The sequence below is a fragment of the Delphinus delphis genome, chromosome 7, assembly GCF_949987515.2.
Source record: "Delphinus delphis chromosome 7, mDelDel1.2, whole genome shotgun sequence".
Classification (NCBI taxonomy): Eukaryota; Metazoa; Chordata; class Mammalia; order Artiodactyla; family Delphinidae; genus Delphinus; species Delphinus delphis.
Window position 1 is genome coordinate 87,662,433 of NC_082689.1, and position 15,476 is coordinate 87,677,908.

The following is a 15,476-nucleotide window of genomic DNA, read 5'->3' on the forward strand; positions in this document are numbered from 1 at the left end:
TTCCACTCTCTCACTTTGTCCAAGCTTACCCTTCCCCCTCCCCAAATCCTCAAGTCCATTCTCTAGTAGGTCTGCATCTTTATTCCCATCTTGCCCATATGTTCTTCATGACCATTTTTATTTTTAGATTCCATATATATGTGTTAGCATAGGGTATTTGTTTTAATCTTTCTGACTTACTTCACTCTGTATGCCAGTCTCTAGGTCCATCCACCTGACTACAAATAACTCAGTTTTGTTCCTTTTTATGGCTGAGTAATATTCCATTATATATATGTGCCGCATCTTCTTTATCCATTCATCTGTTGATGGACACTTCAGTTGATTCCATGTCCTGGCTATTGTAAATAGTGCTGCAATGAACATTTTGGTACATGACTCTTTTTGAATTATGGTTTTCTCAGGGTATATGCCTAGTAGTGGGATTGCTGGGTCATATGGTAGTTCTATTTTTACTTTTTTAAGGAACTTCCATACTGTTCTCCATAGTGGCTGTACCAATTTACATTCCCACCAACAGTGCCAGAGAGTTCCCTTTTCTCCACACCTTCTCCAGCATTTATTGTTTCTAGATTTTTTGATGATGGCCATTATGGCCAGTGTGAGATGGTATCTCATTGTAGTTTTGATTTGCATTTCTCTAACGATTAATGATGTTGAGCATTCTTTCATGTGTCTGTTGGCAATCTGCATATCTTCTTTGGAAAAATGTCTATTTAGGTCTTCTGCCCATTTTTGGATTGGATTGTTTGTTTTTTTTAATATTGAGCTGCATGAGCTGCTTGTAAATTTTGGAGATTAATCCTTTGTCAGTTGCTTCATTTGCAAATATTTTCTCCCATTCTGAGGGTTGTCTTTTCTTCTTGTTTTTGGTTTCCTTTGCTGTGCAAAAGCTTTGAAGTTTCATTAGGTCCCATTTGTTTATTTTTGTTTTTATTTCCATTTCTCTAGGAGGTGGGTCAAAATGGATCTTGCTGTGATTTATGTCATAGAGTGTTCTGCCTATGTTTTCCTCTAAGAGTTTGATGGTGTCTGGCCTTACATTTAGGTCTTTAATCCATTTTGAGTTTCTTTTTGTGTATGGTGTTAGGGAGTGTTCTAATTTCATTCTTTTAGAGGTAGCTGTCCAGTTTTCCCAGCACCACTTATTGAAGAGGCAGTCTTTTCTCCACTGTATATTCTTGCCTCCTTTATCAAAGATAAGGTGACCATATGTGCGTGGGTTTATCTCTGGGCTTTCTATCCTGTTCTAGTGATCTATATTTCTGTTTCTGTGCCAGTACCATACTGTCTTGATTACTGTAGCTCTGTCATACAGTCCGAAGTCAGGGAGCCTGATTCCTCCAGCCCCGTTTTTCTTTCTCAAGATTGCTTTGGCAATTCGGAGTCTTTTGTGTTTCCATACAAATTGTGAAATTTTTAGTTCTAGTTCTGTGAAAAATGCCAGTGGCAGTTTGATAGGGATTGCATTGAATCTGTAGGCTGCTTTGGGTACTATAGTCATTTTCACAATGTTGATTCTTCCCATCCAAGAACATGGTATATCTCTCCATCTATTTGTATCATTAATTTCATTCATCAGTGTCTTAAAATTTTCTGCATACAGGTCTTTTGTCTCCTTAGGTAGGTTTATTCCTAGATATTTTATTCTTTTTGTTGCAATGGTAAATGGGAGTGTTTTTGTAATTTCACTTTCAGATTTTTCATCATTAGTTTATAGGAATGCAAGAGATCCCTGTGCATTAATTTTGTATCCTGCTACTTTACCAAATTCATTGATTAGCTCTAGTAGTTTTCTGGTAGCATCTTTAGGATTCTCTAGGTATAGTATCATGTCATCTGCAAACAGTGACAGCTTTACTTCTTCTTTTCCAATTTGAATTCCTTTTATTTCTTTTTCTTCTCTGATTGCTGTGGCTAAAACATCCAAAACTATGTTGAATAATGGTGAGAGTGGGCAACCTTGTCTTGTTCCTGATCTTAGTGGAAATGGTTTCAGTTTTTCACCATTGAGAATGATGTTGGCTGTGGGTTTGTCATATATGGCCTTTATTATATTGAGGAAAGTTCCCTCAATGCCTACTTTCTGGAGGTTTTTTTTTTTTTTTTTTTTTAATCATAAATGGGTGTTGAATTTTGTTGAAAGCTTTGTCTGCATCTATTGAGATGATCATATTGTTTTTCTCCTTCAATTTGTTAATATGGTGTATCACGTTGATTGATTTGCGTATATTGAAGAGTCCTTGCATTTCTGGGATAAACCCCACTTGATCATAATGTTTGATCCTTTTAATGTGCTGTTGGATTCTGTTTGCTAGTATTTTGTTGAGGATTTTTGCATCTATGTTCATCAGTGATATTGGCCTGTAGTTTCCTTTCTTTGTGACATCTTTGTCTGGTTTTGGTATCAGGGTGATGGTGGCCTCGTAGAATGAGTTTGGGAGTGTTCCTCCCTCTGCTATATTTTGGAAGACTTCGAGAAGGATAGGTGTTAGCTCTTCTCTAAATGTTTGATAGAATTCGCCCGTGAAGCAGTCTGGTCCTGGGCTTTTGTTTGTTGGAAGATTTTAAATCATAGTCTCAAATTCAGTGCTTGTGATTGGTCTGTTTATATTTTCTATTTCTTCCTGGTTCAGTCTCGGAAGGTTGTGCATTTGTAAGAATTTGTCCATTTCTTCCACGTTGTCCATTTTATTGGCATATATTTGCTTGTAGTAATCTCTTATGATCCTTTGTATTTCTACAATGTCAGTTGTTACTTCTTTTTCATTTCTAATTCTATTGATTTGAGTCTTCTCCCTTATTTTCTTCAAAAGTCTGGCTAATGGTTTATCAATTTTGTTTATCTTCTCAAAGAACCAGCTTTTAGGTTTATTGGTATTTGCTATTGTTTCCTTCTTTTCTTTTTCATTTATTTCTGACCTGACCTTAATGATTTCTTTCCTTCGCTAACTTTGGGGTTTTTTTGTTCTTCTTTCTCTAATTGCTTTAGGTGTAAGATTAGGTTGTTTATTTGAGATGTTTCTTGTTTCTTAAGGTAGGATTGTATTGCTATAAACTTCCGTCTTACAACTGCTTTTGCTGCAACCCATAGGTTTTGGGTCGTCGTGTTTTCACTGTCATTTGTTTCTAGGTATTTTTTGATTCCCTCTTTGATTTCTTCAGTGATCTCTTGGTTATTAAGTAGTGTATTGTTTAGCCTCCATGTGTTTGTATTTTTTACAGATATTTTCCTGTAATTTATATCTAGGGTCATAGCACTGTGGTCAGAAAAGATACTTGATACGAGTTCAATTTTCTTAAATTTACCAGTGCTTGATTTGTGACCCAAGATATGATATCTCCTGGAGAATGTTCCATGAGCACTTGAGCAGAAAGTGTATCGTGTTGTTTTTGGATGGAATGTCCTGTAAATATCAATTAAGTCCATCTTGTTTATTGTATCATTTAAAGCCTCTGTTTCCTTATTTATTTTCATTTTGTATGATCTGTCCATTGATAAAAGTGGGGTGTTAAAGTCCTCTACTATGATTGTGTTACTGTCGATTTCCCCTTTTATGGCTGTTAGTATTTGCCTTATGTATTGAGGTTCTCCTATGTTGGGTGCATAAATATTTACAATTGTTATATCTTTTTCTTGGATTGATCCCTTGATTATTATGTAGTGTCCTTCTTTGGCCCTCCTATTAGTCCTTTTTTTTTTTTTTTGCGGTACGCAGGCCTCTCATTGTTGTGCCCTCTCCCGTTGCGGAGCACAGGCTCTGGACGCGCAGGTTCAGTGGCCATGGCTCACGGGCCGAGCCACTCTGTGGCATGTGGGATCTTCCTGGACCGGGTTATGAACCTGGGTCCCCTGCATTGGCAGGCGGACTCTCAACCACTGCGCCACCAGGGAAGCCCTAGTCTTTGTTTTAAAGTCTATTTTGTCTGATATGAGAATTGCTACTGCAGCTTTCTTTTGATTTCCATTTGTATGGAATATCTTTTTTCCATCCCCTCACTTTCAGTCTGTATGTGTCCCTAGGTCTGAAGAGGGTCTGTTGTAGACAGCATATATACGTGTCTTGTTTTTGTATCCATTCAGGCAATCTGTGTCTTTTGGTTGAAGCATTTAATCCATTTACATTTAAGGGAATTATCAATATATATGTTCCTATTACCATTTTCTTAATTGTTTTGGGTTTATTATTGTAGGTCTTTTCCTTCTTTTGTGTTTTCTGCCAAGAGAAGTTCCTTTAGCATTTGTTGTAAAACTGGTTTGGTGGTGCTGTATTCTCTTAGCTTTTGCTTTTCTGTAAAGGTTTTTAATTTTTCATCAAATCTGTATGAGATCCTTGCTGGGTAATCTTGGTTGTAGGTTTTTCTCCTTCATCACTGTAAATCTGTCCTGCCACTCCCTTCTGGCTTGCAGAGTTCCTTTTGAAAGATCAGCTGTTAACCTTATGGGGATTCCCTTATGTGTTATTTGTTGTTTTTCCCTTGCTGCTTTTAGTATTTGTTCTTTGGATTTAATTTTTGATAGTTTGATTAATATGTGTCTTGGCGTGCTTCTCCTTGGGTTTGTCCTGTATGGGACTCTCTGTGCTTCCTGGACTTGACTAACTATTTCCTTTGCCATATTAGGGAAGTTTTCAATTATAATCTCTTCAAATTTTTTCTCAGTCCCTTTCTTTTCCTCTTCTTTTTCTGGCACCCTTATAATTCAAATGTTGGTGAGTTTAATGTTTTCCCAGAGGTCTCTGAGACTGTTCTCAATTCTTTTCATTCTTTTTTCTTTATTCTGCTCTGCAGTAATTATTTCCACTCTTTTATCTTCCAGGTCACTTATCTTTCTTCTGCCTCATTCTGCTATTGATCCCTTCTAGAGAATTTTTAATTTCATTTATTGTGTTATTCATCACTCTTTGTATGCTCTTTAGTTTTTCTAGGTCCTTGTTAAATGTTTCTTGTATTTTCTCCATTCTATTTCCAAGATTTTGGATCATGTTTACTATCATTATTCTGAATTCTTTTTCAGGTAGATTGCCTATTTCCTCTTCATTTGTTTGGTCTGGTGGGTTTTTACTTTGCTCCTTCAACTTCTGAGTATTTCTTTGTCTTCTCATTTTGCTTAACTTACTGTGTTTGGGGTCTCCTTTTGCAGGCTGCAGGTTCATAGGTCCCATTGTTTTTGGTGTCTGTCCCCAGTGGCTAAGGTTGGTTCAGTGAGTTGTGTAGGCTTCCTGGTGGAGGGGACTAGTGCCTGTGTTCTGGTGGATGAGGCTGAATCTTGTTTTTCTGGTGAGCAGGTCCATGTCTGGTGGTGTGTTTTGGGGTGTCTGTGGCCTTATTATGATTTTAGGCAGCCTCTCTGCTAATGGATGGGGCTGTGTTCCTGTCGTGCTAGTTGTTTGGCACAAGGTGTGCAGCACTGCAGCTTGCTGGTTGTTGAGTGGAGTTGGGTCTTGGCATTGAGATGGAGATCTCTAGGAGATTTTCGTCATTTGATATTACATGGAGCTGGGAGGTCTCTTGTGGACCAACGTCCTGAACTTGGCTCTCCCACCTCAGCGGCACAACACTGACTCCTGGCTGGAGCACCAAGAGCCTGTCCTCCACACGGCTGAGAATAAAAGGGAGGAAAACAAAGAAAGAAAAAAGAAGGTAAAATAAAATAAAATAAAGTAAAATAAAATAAAGTTAGTAAAATAAAAAATAATTATTAAGAAAATTTTTTTTATAATTTTTAAAAAAAAAAAGACAGACAGAACCCTAGGACAAATGGTAAAAGCAAAGCTATACAGACAAAATCACACACAGAAGCATACACACACATGCTCACAAAAAGAGGAAAAGAGAAAAAAATATATCATCGCTCCCAAAGTCCACCTCCTCAATTTGGGATGATTCGTTATCTATTCAGGTATTCCACAGATGCAGGTACGTCAAGTTGATTGAGGAGTTTTAATCCGCTGCTTCTGAGGCTGCTGGCAGAGATTTCCCTTTCTCTTCTTTGTTCGCACAGCTCCCGGGGTTCAGCTTTGGATTTGGCTCCGCCTCTGTGTGTGCGTCGCCAGAGGGCGTCTGTTCTTCTCTCAGACAGGGTTAAAGGAGCCGCTGATTCGGGGGCTCTGGTTTACTCAGGCCGGGGGGAGGGAGGGGCACGGAATGCAGGGCGAGCCTGCGGCAGCAGAGGCCAGCGGGACATTGCACCAGCCTGAGGCGCACCGTGTGTTCTCCCGGGGAAGTTGTCCCTGGATCACGGGACCCTGGCATCGGCGGGCTGCACAGGCTCCCGGGAGGGGAGGTGTGGACAGTGACCGGTGCTTGCACACAGGCTTCTTGGTGGCTGCAGCCGCAGCCTTAGCATCTCATGCCCATCTCCGGGGTCCGCGCTGTTATCTGCGGCTCGCGCCCGTCTTTGGAGCTCCTTTAAGCGGCGCTCTTAATCCCCTCGCCTTGCGCATCAGGAAACAAAGAGGCAAGAAAAAGTCTGCTGCCTCTTTGGCAGCTCCAGACCTTTTCCTGCACTCCCTCCTGGCTAGCTGTGGCGCACTAGCCCCCTTCAGGCTGTGTTCACACCGCCAACCCCAGTCCTCTCCATGGGATCCGACCGAAGTCCGAGCCTCAGTTCCCAGCCCCCGCCCATCCCGGCTGGTGAGCAGAGAAGCCTCTTGGGCCGGTGAGTGCTAGTTGGCACAGATCCTCTGTGCGGGAATCTCTCTACTTTGCCCTCCACACCCCTGTTGCTGTGGTCTCCTCTGCGACTCCGAAGCTTCCCCCATCCGCCACCAGCGGTCTCTGCCCGCGAAGGGGCTTCCTAGTGTGTGGAAACCTTTCCTCCTTCACAGCTCCCTCCCACTGGTGCAGGTCCTGTCCGTATTCTTTTGACTCTGTTTTTTCTTTTTTCTTTTGCCCTACCCAGGTACATGGGGAGTTTCTTGCCTTTTGGGAGGTCTGAGGTCTTCTGCCAGCATTCAGTAGGCGTTCTATAGGAGTTGTTCCACGTGTAGATGTATTTCTGATGCATTTGTGGGGAGGAAGGTGATCTCCACATCCTATTCTTCCGCCATCTTGAAGCTCTCTCCAGAATATTTACTCTTTATCTGGTCTGGTCAGAGCACAGAAAGTTGTGGTGAAAATATACAAATCATTATTTTACTTAACATACATGTACAATGTACACCCTTTGTACTGAAAAAAATTGTTGGTTCTGCCAAGGTCCGGACCACATTTAAAGGGTTATGAGCCCCACTACAGCAGAGAGCTCCTCACAGGTGACTTATTTCTCATTTGCCCTAGAAGATTCTTTGGGTTTGCAGAAGTGTGGTATTTGAAGATTGAGTCAATGAATGAAAGGGTATTGATAAAATTAATGTGCACTCCCCATAAAACAGGAAATAAAAAACTGTGCAGTAAAGAAATTTATTTAATTTAGCATTTTTCCATACTTTTTTAACCAAACATTTGACTTTTTTTTTCTGATACCTAGTAATAGCTTGCAAAAATTTAGTGTAAAAATAAATAAAGTAAAAATTTAAAAAAAATTAGTGTACATTTTTGCATTTTGTACAAACAATTTTCAAAGTATTTTTAGTGTTGTCTTAGGTGATAAGGTTGATGATCAAAAAATATCTCTACATATGGTTCAATATTTTTCATTTATCTGAACCAAAGCAGATGCAGGAGAAATAAGAATTATTGGGCAAAAGTATAATAAGTAATATTTTACTTCTAATTTAATAAATGAGACATTCTAGAGCCTAAAAATAATAGGAGTAAATTAAAATTTATAACATATGCTTTCACGTTTTTAGGACACTATGTTAGTTTTTTAGCATTCCTCAAAAATTAGTATAGTAAGTATTTCAGTTTTAAAAAGCACTGCATAAATATAATGCAGAATAATGAGTGGACTTTACATGGAATATTGACTGCCTTTTATCCTGACTCAATGAAACGAGAATAAAAATCCTTTAAAAACATTGACCTACAGAAACTTTACAGTTTTACTGGACTAAGGTCTTAACAGTTGAATGCTTCAGAGATTGTCTAATGTCTTCAGGAGGCCTAATAGATATGGCTTCATTTCTTTCATTGCTGAAGATGCTTAGGATAATACTGACTCACCACAGTTTAAAGCTTGGTCACTCTCAGGAATCAAACACAACTGGTGTACATGCAGAGAAAAAGACAAAATAGCCACCTGCTCCAAAGCTTTGAAAATGGGGCAATGAACTGTGTTAATACATTGGAGTTGCCGTGTCCCTAAGACGCTAAAGGAGAGAAAGGAATAAAAAGAACTAGAGTATGCTACCCTGTGGTCTCTCTACCTTCTGTACATTTATATGGTCTGTTCTGTTGCTTTGCCTGGGTTGGGACCTGCTGAAAATTGAGACCAGCTGCAGAGTTTGGGATGAAGTGGGAGAGTGGCATGGACATATATACACTACCGAACGTAAAATAGCTAGCTAGTGGGAAGCAGCCACATAGCACAGGGAGATCAGCTTGGTGCTTGTGACCACCTAGAGGGGTGGGGTAGGGAGGGTGGGAGGGAGACGCAAGAGGGAGGGGATATGGGGATATATGTATATGTATAGCTGATTCACTTTATTATACAGCAGAATCTAACACACCATTGTAAAGCAATCATACTCCAATAAAGATGTTAAAAAAAATAGTAATGATTGCCATCCTCTTTTCATGGAGGAGAAGGCAAGGGTTACTTTACCAACAAGCAGACAAGGAACCCTTAGAATGCTCAATTAAATCCATGTAAACAAAAAATATGAAAGAACATACACTTAAACAGAACTTTTTTTTTTTTTTAGAAAGAAAATTAAATGTTACTAGATGTAAATTTTACTAGAATAAAATGTCATTTTGGTCAAAAAGTTCACAGCAAGTGACCAGTATCAGATATAGCAGTTTGTGTATTAGTTAAATTCAATCTGTAATAAAAGAAAATATGACTAGATAATATACCAAACTTCTCTAATTCTGATAGGTGGAGAAATGTAGCACCTGTGTGGGTGCAGAGCACATGATGCAGTGTCACAAGACATTAGCTTGAATCACATTATAATGAGATGTGACAAAATATGATACATCACATCAAAGTAAAATGAAAAAATGGATATGCAGTATAACTTTTGATATGCATAAAAACTTTTGATATGCATAAAGGGGTAAAACAAATTATAGGAAGTCTGGGCAAAGTGTGAAAGCAAGCAATTTGAATTTATTTACAGATCAAATCTTCACTCTGTTAACACTCAGCAGAGCTGCCTTCATTAATAGTCGGTGCTTAATATTGCTGCCATTTCAAATTGCATTGGTTGTAAAATTGGAACACTAGTTGTCAGGCTAGATTTCATTTTTTTCCTTTGAAAACGATTGATATTGGTTCAGGTTTATTTATTCACAGAACCACCAAATAATGCAGGAAGCTAGTTTTTCAAGGAGAATATTTTAAAATTATATTCTTCCTGTATTTTCCCACATAACATGTGTTTATATTTAAATATATTATCTTAATAATGCGTTGACATTCATTCTCTGGCCTCAGCCTAGTTTTTCCCTCTTACTACAATACACATGTTCTTAGCAATCAAGAGACATGATGTTTAATTTACGATGGGCTCTCTGAAAACTCAGAAGGCTAGAGGCCTATTACGCATTATTGTCTTTGAAATTATTCAGGAGAAACACTACATCCTCATGAATCAAATTCTTAGACTGTCTTTGCTCTCTGACCCTAGTTGAAATATGGGGCACAGAGAGAGGAATTACCAGTTGGTATTCTGTATCTCCTTGTCATTCCCACTGTAGCCTGTCATAGATTCCTGGGTATTAGTGGAGGGTCTCAGAGCTGCCACATGAGAGTCAAGAAAGGAGCATAGCACTTACCTGTTCTGGGTGTAGAGTTTCTCAAACAACACTTTCCAAGTTTAGAAGAAAGTTCCTGAATATAAAGGTAGAGTAGCTTGTTCCAGAGATTTTGTTCAATGTTACGTGTTGGGTGTCTACTGGGCAGCCTCTTATAAGCAGTAACTTGCGTATAATCAGTCCATGTCTCTCAATGAGAGTTTACCTATCAAGGCATATTTGGTACATGAGAAAGTGTGAAAAAGCAAATTAGACCATGTTTCTGAGAAACAAGAATGACAAGGTGAGAAATTTCTACTGACATGTAAATACAGTTTTATAAAGAATAGTCTGATATTCTTAACATTTTAGTAAAAGTTATGAACATGCTTAGAACAAATGTATCATTGAGTGATTTATTAAGGTATTCATGTATAATTTGTCTGTGATATTTAAATAATGAAGACTATATGACAATATCTACCTAAAAACTTTATAAAAGCATTATTATCTCTCTAATCTGGGATTTTATATAACTTTGCACAAACATTCACATGATATATAATTCAACAATTTTGTAATTTTCTGATGGCAAGAGTCTAACTAGAATATGAACTCCTTGAAGGGTGCATCAATGTCCTGATCATCTTTGCATCCCCAGGGCCTATCCCAGTGCCTGGAACATTGTAGAGTATTAATAATTATAGGTTAAATGTGAATTAATGCAACATAAATGTAACTATGATGAAATGAATAATAAAAAAAACTTCACTTTTAAAGTATTATTTTAAGTAAAAAATAGTAACTTTACTTTTTTATTTATTTTTTATTTATTTATTTATTTTTGCGGTACGTGGGCCTCTCACTGTTGTGGCCTCTCCCGTTGCGGAGCACAGGCTCCAGACGTGCAGGCCCAGCAGCCATGGCTCACAGGCCCAGCTTCTCTGAGGCATGTGGGATCTTCCCGGACCGGGGCACGAACCTGTGTCCGCTGCATCGGCAGGTGGACTGTCAACCACTGCGACACCAGGGAAGCCCATAACTTTACTTTTAAAGTACAGTATTATTTTAAATAATAAAAGAAAGCTTCACTTTTCCTTCTAATCTGATATGTGATACTCATTTATTTTACATACTTATTATACATATTATATATACATCTGGACAAAAATCAAGTCCTACATGTTATTCTCAAAGGTACTGCTACTGAATTCATATCATTTTTAATTGTAAATCAATAAAAAGTAGCCAAACACAGTTTCTTGAGGATAAAATTTCCTTATTTTCCATTTGGCATTGATATTGATTTTAATTAATAGAGAGTTAAGAAAAAACATTGTATTAGACTTGCTAGTAAGACTTAAAAGGACAAAGATACTAAATAAGCACAATATTAGATTTTATTAACAATTGTTCTTTTCATATGTAAATTCCCATTATATTTAGAAATGAATTTGTTGTTTATTTCAGGGATTTCTAAGTCAATGAAGTATATTGATAGATAACTACAAAGTAGAAACAATATGAAGTTTAAAGAAGTATAAATAAATACAAAGATGAGAAATATCTTTAGCATGATGATACATCTGAAATTTATAAGTTATAGAAATAATCATTTAAATATTGCTTTGATTAAAAATTAATTAAATTATTAGCCTATGAGGATTCATCTACCTGGAGGTAGAAAAAAGAGTTTATTAAAATTATAAAAAGCACACTTTTTTATCAGATCTAAATGTTGGTTCTGTAATAGATTCAAGTTAGATCCAAGACCTAAATTTCTCATAAACTATAATATTAAAATAGAAACAAACAAGATGCAGTATTCTGTTGAAATATGAAAATTTTAAAAAGATGAATCTAGAAACATTTTGTTTCACAATAGAAAACTCAAAACCAGCAACTAAAAAGCCCAGCTTTTGTCTTGTAGGCTAAATATTCACAGGTGTGATTGACTGCAGGTACAATTCTCTGCACCTGAAATCACCTGCTTGTTAGTCATCAGTGCCTAACTCTGAGAATACAGAACTTGAAAATAACACCTGAAAATTTCCCCTTCATTTGACATAGAATAGAAAGAAAGCATACTTAGAAAATACTTAGAAATTTCAGTAGTAGATGTAACATTTCTTAAAAGGGGGGAGTGGGTAGAGTAAGTAGTATAAAGAATCAATTTTGAAAATATTTCTGCTAATTGGAAAAGAATTACTCACTAAATGCTGTGTCTATGTATATTAGAACAATTATGTATGATGTCACCGGGTCCAAACGTTTAGTTCCTCAATCTAAATTGATGCACACATACTTAAAAAAAAAAATCTTAAAACACTGAATTCATAAAACAACCATCTCTGTAGAATCTTGAGAGAACCGTTGTGACATATTTTGTTTTGATATATGACCTCTGTGTTTCCTGTTTCTATTCAAATATTAGCTATGTCAGTAGCAAACTTGAGTTTCACCCCAAGCAGTTTCAAAGCGATAAAGAGGCATGGACATATATACACTACCAAACGTAAGGTAGATAGCTAGTGGGAAGCAGCCGCATAGCACAGGGAGATCAGCTCGGTGCTTTGTGACCGCCTGGAGGGGTGGGATAGGGAGGGTGGGAGGGAGGGAGACGCAAGCGGGAAGAGATATGGGAACATATGTATATATATATAACTGATTCATTTTGTTGTGAAGCTGAAACTAACATACCATTGTAAAGCAATTATACTCCAATAAAGATGTTAAAAAAAAAATATATGCATGAAATATCTGTGGCTAAATGAACCTACCTTGATCGAGCATATATTTTAAGCATTTTACCAGGTAGAATGCAGAAAACATGAACAAGTTATCATCACTATCCTTAACAAGTTTATAATCTGGTAGTGAGAAGAGACATACAAAAGTAAGTATAGAAGGGATAGCTGTGATAAGGGCTTTAAGAAAGACATTCTTTTCAAGTCCTGAGGGACAACAAAGAATATATAATCAACAATCAAGTAAGTTTGAACTGAGAAAACTGAGAGTGAAGTGATTTGAATGAGCAAGAGCTCAAAAGGCAGAGTTATGGAGAATTGTCCTAAGAGGAGGAGACTGCAGTGAAAGAAGGGAAACAAAAACATGCTGAAAGGATCATGGTAGTGATTGGGACTGGGGAATAGCAGATGAACATGGCTGGAATTTAAAACTCATAAGAGGCTATGGTGGCGGAGAGAAGACTCGATGAAGTAGAGAAGATGCAGGAAGTTTGTAGACGCCTTAGAAAGCTCATATGACTTGAGGTGAGGTAGGGAGTGGCTGTTATAATAGATTAGAGGGTAGAACTGCAAGGGCCACAGTAGACAGAACTGGGTGACTTGCTATGGTTAGACAAAGACAGGAGGAGCTGAATTTTATTCTATAGTTATAAGAGTTGGTTTCAGTCAGTTGTGAAGTCATTTTCAAAGGTAAAGAAGTCAATAAAAAACAGATTTAGTGAAAAAATAATGTAACTTAATTTTGTTCAGTTGGTAATTTTGTCATGATCATCAAAAAAGTTATGTTTCAATAACAACTGTTTTAAAATACAGATTATTTCAGTAAAAACTTAAAAAAAAACTCTTCATGGCCACTTGGGATCTGAATGAACACAGAATTAGTAGAGTGGCAATAGATAAAAACCAGCTAGAAGAGGTTTAGTATTACTTTGCATGTTGCTAAATAGAAATAGTGACTGTAGTCTCTAATTTAGACAAATTTTAGGATGAATTGGATGAAGGTATGGAAGCTGCATACCTGTGGGACAGAGAGAAAAACTAAAAAAAAAGTAAACTGACAGCAATAATTCTGGAAGAGTAGGAAATCAGGATTGATTGAAATATTGAGGTCCCATTTTTGAGAGCTGATTACTAATGCAGTAGAGATTACGCAGCTCTGGAAAATGCTCAAGTAGTGGTGTTGAAAATAATGTAGTGAACAATTAAGGTGAATTTGTGCAGCATAACACCAAACCAGAGTGAGACAGCACATACCTGGTGACCTACGAAGAGCATTTACAGAACACAGAAAAGGTAAAGGCATTTGCTTCAAAGTAGAGTCTTGTGTTAAATATAATCTCAATTGTATGTGACTGTTTCATTTATTTTCACTTAGAATGTCTCTCTATTTTGGGAAACCACTTTTTATTCACGCGTACTCTGCGCCTAGAATAGAAGTACATGTCAGGATAAGTGAGTCACCTAAAGCAGTCATAAAATCATGTTGTAGGTAAATATCTTATTCTACATTTTTCATGTGCCATAATGCCTATGGGCTCTAGACGAGCAATTAGCCAGGATTGGGAATCACAAGCAAAAATAATAAAGAAATTCAGGCACAATACATACAAAGATCTCACTTTGTGTTGAATTGGAGCCTACATTTCCAAAGCAGTGATATTAAAAATTACAAAGCACTAGAAGGGCACAGTTAATTTCTTCCACTGATTCATCATGAAAATTGCAAAACGAATTTATCATCAAGAGAAAGACATTTGTGTAAAAAATGGACAAAGGCTTTTTGCCGGATGTTGTTAGATCATCCACCAAGTCAAAACAGTTGTACGTTTTGTTAATATGTTACTGGAATAAAATAGTGCTGCACATTTAGTGCTGGATTATGCAGCCCACTGCTAAAACGTGTAGCTCTGATTACAAGGTGCAAGCTTAAGTAGTTCCTCACTGATTTATGTCTGATGCATTATAATTCACTGACTGACAGGATAAGCAACTAAATTTGTTAATTGGACAGTAAGATACATTTTTGTTCTTCTGTTTTAGTACTTTTGAATTTTTAGGCTAAGGTAAAAAATACATAATACATAAAATTCACTACATTAAAAAATTCATGGAGATTTAAAATATTTGATATGGGACCTAGTGTAACTTATTCTTTATTTTTGTTGCCAAACAATCATAATGAAAGGGACATAAATTCAAAATTGTATAAGTCAAGAAGGTTTATAATAAATACCATTTCTATATGTAGCAAGTCAGATTACATTTAAAAAATGGCATGTGTACACATCGTCTCTTTTTAGCAAGAGGTGTTATAAATCACCATAAAAACTCAACTGACATTGCATTATTATATGAGGATAAATTCACTATTTACATTACTTTATGGGGTTTTTCATCTCCTACTGATTGTTTAAATACCCCTTCCCCATAGAAACATGGGAAAATTTGAGTTCTTTTAGTATCTTATCTATAATCTTTTAAATTATATATCTCAAAAAATAAATATGGAAATACCTTTTTCTTTATATTTGAATAGGCTAAAATGAATGAGATGAAATTTTACATTACTGTTGATATATTTATTTCAGTATCTGCCTCCATTAATCCCTGTCACTATGACATTAGAAGATATGCCACTTTTAATAAAGCATTTAAGATTTACTGGGTTGACCAATAGTAACTAGCAGCTTGACGTTGGGGATTTGCTTAACTCTCGGGAAGGAGTTAAACCATGTATTTTTCTGCACAGTAGACTAATCTGAGCACCTGGAATAGAGAGGAAATAGGAAAGAGGAAGGGAAGAAGTAAGAGCCTCAAAATAGATAATGAGAAAAAATGAAATCCGTATGGATCAAATGGGGCCAATTTCAGACAGTTTCAAGA